The sequence below is a fragment of the Oculina patagonica genome, chromosome 1 (assembly GCF_052425735.1).
Source record: "Oculina patagonica isolate OP01 chromosome 1, crgOcupat, whole genome shotgun sequence".
NCBI classification, from domain to species: Eukaryota; Metazoa; Cnidaria; class Anthozoa; order Scleractinia; family Oculinidae; genus Oculina; species Oculina patagonica.
The window spans coordinates 11,723,525-11,729,524 of NC_135758.1; positions in this window are offsets into that span (position 1 = coordinate 11,723,525).

Sequence of the window (6,000 nt, forward strand, 5' to 3'; positions counted from 1 at the left end):
TTTTGCCTGAAAGCCAGCCTTTGGCCATACTCGCCAAGTGTCAAGCATGCTTTAACTCAGAATATTAACTTTTTGCAATTTACACTCTCTGACTCAATTGTACATGTAACACATTTTTTAATTAGCCAACACTATTTTGATGTTTACAATTTCAATAAATTCCTTTCTGCATTCATAAACAATGTCGTAACACAGATTCTTTGAATTGGCATATAAATTCAACACTTCAAAACTTGTGGCTTATGGTTTCTGACTTAGGCATTAGGAAAAAACAGACTTAGCTGAGACTTTGCTGCTAGCTGTCTTCTGATGAGATGAATGATAAAGTTCACTTCTCTCTCGTTTGTTCAGCTTAGAATTGAAGGTCTCCTCGTTCTTCTTTTAAGGTCGCGGGGGATACCTACAACATGAATAAATTCATGAGGCGAAATTTCGCTTGACCTGCATCTTTTAAAACGCTTATTTCTTGGCTGTTATGGGTGCGATTACGCTCAAATTTTACAGAGACACAAAGAAATGATAAAAAATTATGAATGTCATCTTTTACTTGGTAGACTGCCCTAACGGCGATGCTATAGCCCAATTAGTGCCAAATCGGGAAGAACATTACAGTGGAACCCCGATATAACGATCTTCGATGTAACGATATTCCCGATATAACGATGAATATTCTATGTCCCCGCAAAAGTTACAGTAAAATGTATGGGACAGACCCCCGATATAACGATCTTCGATATAACGATATTCGCGATATAACGATGGGAATTTAGCGGACCGAACGTAAAATCTTCCCCGATATAACGATATTATCCCTACACAGTCACAATTTAAGCAAAACGTTGAATTTAAATCAATAAAGTAACAGTAATCGAGTACTCTCTAAAGTTTCTGACAACAGCTTTGTACGATGATGTACGAAAATGATACTGTGCTCTAAGCCTCTTTATTCAGTAAAAAAGTATATGTTAGGTTTACCCCGATATAACGATATTTCGGTTATTTTACGGCCATATCGTTATATAGGGAGATTCGATATAACGATACCTCGATATAACGATATAATTTCACTGCTCCCTTGGCATATCGTTATATCGGGGTTCCACTGTATTTTGTGGCAGAGTTTGCGAAATGAGTAGTAGACAGCACACTGTGATCGATCTTGTCAAAAACAAATCAGTCAACACCTCTAGGTTGTCATAACAGAAGCGGATTTTTTAATTTAAAGTTTGCCAGCAAGTTATGGCGGTTTGAGTGCGCAAATTTGAATTCAAAATTCTGCTTCTGTTGTGACACACTACAGTATTTATAGATTACCTATCTGCAGTGGCAAGTGATGAAGTTCTGTATCCTCGCTGTAATTTCTCTGCCACAAAATTGTCGGAAAAGTCCAACAAAGAATTTCAATAAACATATAAATCCAACAGCTATAATGTAGTTCGAGCAAATTAGGAGTTATGTTTCCCTGAAAGGCCAGCCGGTTTTATTGGAGAAAAACGAGCTAATAAAGTTGAACTCTTACTCACCAATGATGCCAAAGCAACGACAGCTCGACTGCCATGACGCTCCACCATAAACAAGACCTTTGATCAGGTCCAAGAATCAAAAGCTTTAGCACACTATTCGCCATTTACAAAGCAAAACCTATTCTCTAGTAAATAATGTAAGCGAAATAACATATACCAGCTCTAATGTAACAATTTATAATTTTCTCACGAACGATCAACATTAAATTCAAAACAGAACGGCGCCAAAAGTAACGCTCCAGCGTGACAAAAGTCACGTTGGAAGTCATGTGAGGTGATTTGCGTAACGTGATTGGTTTGTAAACAAAAGTCCGCTGGACAGTTGAATTGTAGTCTCAATGGTAATGGCGGTGCAGTCAAAGGATAACTGTTTGTTGTATATAATTTCATTCTTGTGAAATATTTAAGGTTTACTAAGAATTACATTACTGGCAAGAATGCAAAATGGAATTCTGAGTCGGTCAATAAGTAACTCTTTGTCTAAATGTTGGTAAGCAATGTTTGTTATTTAAATTATACTCATTTATTATTGTAAGTGTTTGAGGTTGTAATTTCCAAAAATTCAATTACATGTACAGAAATGCAAGGTGTAAATTGGTATCCATTTGAATACACGACTGTCTATTCTATAATATTGAGAATATTTAATATCTCATAGAGAAATCCCCAGAATTTTTTGAAACGCCAAGAAAGCAATAAAAATTAATTTTAAATTAGCATTTTATGCGGCATAACAGCCCATGCAGTCACAGAGATTAAATAGAGACAACCTTTTTTAGTCAATATTAAACTGGAAAATATATTCTGAATACATTCTTTGCTAAAACTAGAGTTTTGATGTGACACTTATTGAATTATAATAAATAAACCCCTATTTTGTCTTTTCTGTGCTCTTCATGCCCAAGAGTAATGGTGCTTCTCACCATTGGGTTTTCCATGAAAGGAAAGTCATTATAAAAATGGTCATAGAATTATTTTGTGGTCTAGGAGGGGCATGAAAGCATAGCTGTGGCCAAGCTAACACACTTTTAAATGGCCAGGCTTTCCTGGCAAGTCCGGCATAAAGCGGCATAAACTTTCATAGCCAGGAAAGCCAGTGAGGCCATGAAAGCCTGGCCTTGGCCATGGTTGCCACGCTTTTCCAGCGGCATTTTTTCCTGGCCAGCGGGGCATGATTTTTATCGGAAACTAATTTTGACAATCTCTACAAAATAAGCATTGACAGGATGTTGTTTTTATAGTTTTATTGGGCCACTTAATCATGGATATGCGACTGCAAATACCAACAAGCTGATACTAAATTAACAAGAACAATAACAGTAACAAAATTTTTATCAGCGCTGTTCAAAGAAGAACAAGATGTTGATGCCGAAGTAGCGGTGTGCAACCCTCTAGTCTCACTATAGCAAGGCCATAAATATGAAGCCAACAAAAAGAATCTGTGTTTTTATTATTTCACTTAATTGCATTTAGAAAGAAGCATAATCGCCATAAATTGCAGAGTAAGCAATAAATAAAAAAATAATCCAGTATTACATAAGTAATCACTTTTGCTCCATAAACTTTGATTAGGAACGTCAACACATGTTACATGGCATGTAACATATTTGAGACAAATATTTCTAAATTCAAGGGACTTCTTGGGTTTAGTGATTATTATCGATTGTTATCGATTTTATCAATCAATAACAATCGATAAAAAATGTTTTTTAAAAGTTCGATTGTTATCGATTACCGATATCAATCGATATCAATCAGTGATTGATATCTCAGGTGATATCAATTGTATCGATTGATTTCTGATATCGATTTCTATCGATTGACAACACCTGGTGATGCAAGGGTGCAATAGTGAACAGAACTACACATGACAAGTAGATTCTTTAATATATTTGGGAATGAAAGAGCTAATCAATGAAGCTGATGTTATTACTCTTTAAATGAACAGTAGTTTTACCTCCATCACGAATATCAATAAACTGTATGCACTGAATCAATCTATTTCACTAGGAGTCAATGAAATCCCAGGTGCTCCGTGCAAACTGACATCACTTTCATTTTCATCTCAAAATTCCAGCAGCTGCTCTAGATCTTCCAGAACTGTAAAAGAAAATAATTACATCACAAGCATTTAAAAATCACAAGCTTAATTTTCATCAAAATGAGTTGAAGTGATATTCTTTGTGAATTCTTTCCTTGAAGGTCCAATAATTATTTTGTTGACATGGACCTCTTTCATAAATGGTGAGCATAATAATAATTCTTTTGTGCATATGCACAAAAGAATTTTTTTGACTAACAATTCTTTTATTTTTACACAGTCATGTTGACGAGGCTAGGAAGGCTTATTTACAAGTACATAAAAGAATAACAATTAGACCCGCCATTTATGAAAGAGGTCTATAATCAAATTCTCCTTTTTGATCAGTAAAACTGAATTTTAACGAAAAGTATTTTCAACATTAGACATGTCACAAGCAAATGCTTACTGATAACTGTGAAGTGAACTAAATATTTTATTCAACTCAAAACATTTCTGCAAACCCTTACACCCTCTCTTAATTAAAAGGTTTGGCCTTTAAACAATATAAGCACTTAAAACTAAACATAAGGGTGTTTATAATAAGTTGTACCATTACTGGTTACTTCAATAAAATAAACACATTTTTTTATCAATGATTGGGGATTTGTTCGATACCATAAATTTTTTGTAGCAAACTGGTAACTTGCAGCACTGACCCTTCAAAGTATGAGAACTGAACAATTCTGGAAATACCGTTGCGAGCCTACTCTTCACTATATATATAAGGAATGCCAAGCCCTGCTAAAATAAAATGTAAAATAAAAAATACCTCCAAAAAACACCCATAAATGTTAAACGAATATCGTTTATAATTGCATCACCTTAAAATGAAATGTACATGTAATCTCCATATTAAGAACTTATTCTCTCCTAAAATCAAATGTCATTCCAAAATAAAACTAAATCTGAGCTCTAAAATCAACACCATTCTCACCTTAGTAACATAAAATCAACAGCACTCTCACATGGAATAAATCAACAGCATTTAACAGGAATGAAATGAACAGCATTCCCACTTAAAACGACACAGTACTCCCACATAAAACAAAATCACATTCACACATAAAATAAAATCAACAGCTGTGCCATTCCGACAAAATAAAATAGACATACTGACTCGCATAACATAAAATAAAAACGTAAAAGGAAATCGAAACCGTTAAAACACATACTTTACAACAATACAATTCAACTGTTATTGTTGTAAAAATGAAGTAAATGATTAATACTCAAAACTAAAAGTAAGAACAAAACATTGTTATAGTATAGTTGATATGAAACTATGGTATAAAGTTTTAATCAAGATAGATTTGAAGGATGTGTATACATGTAAAAATATGTCATAAATAAATACAAAGTTCAGTAAAATGTTTTTTTTGTTGTTAAGTTAAGGGTTCCCAGTCCCCCACGGCATTTTTTAAGATCTTACTACAGACCTCGCCGTGTATTAACCGCTCAAAGGCGGAGGTTTCATGAAGGCACCACCTTCACTCATTGTGGCTGGGCAAAGATAAACAAAATTTCCTCACACACCACAACAGATAATTTTTCAAACAAAGGTAACAAAAATGGTTTTTAAATTAAAGTACTGGGTTCCCAGTCCCCCACAGCATTTTTTAAGGTCTTACTACAAACCTCGCCGTGTAGTAACCGCTCAAAGGCGGGGGTCTCATGAAGGCACCACCTTCACTCATTGTGGCCGGGCAAAGAGAAACAAAGTTACCTAGCACACAGCATAATAATCCCAATTCACTCGCTATCCACCAAGACCCACAGGCCTATTGCAGCATAATTACCCTTTAATTTGTTACTGGTATGTGTGGCCACACAGGCCCTCAGCCGCCAAGGCTGATTACAGTATGATGAACCTTAAAGTTGTTATGCATGGCCACACAGGCCCTCAGCCACCGAGGCTGATTACAGCATAACGGACCTTTAAGTTGTTATGCATGGCCACACAGGCCCTCAGCCACCGAGGCTGATTACAGCATAACGGACCTTTAAGTTGTTATGCATGGCCACACAGGCCCTCAGCCACCGAGGCTGATTTCAGCATAACGGACCTTTAAGTTGTTATGCATGGCCACACAGGCCCTCAGCCACCGAGGCTGATTTCAGCATAACGGACCTTTAAGTTGTTATGCATGGCCACACTGAGGCCCTCAGCCACCAAGGCTGAATACAGAATTACAACAGAATGACCACAGAGGCCAACGGCCATACAACCTAATTAAAGCATGCTATAGACGTAACAAATATCACTCCAATAAAATATCAAAAGATACACTGAGTTCAACTTTAGCATTATGCAAGAAAGTGATTTTCAATGTCTTAACAGCTTGACTGAAACCAAGGAATGCAATCTTCAACACAAATGACTGCTACTGAACACAT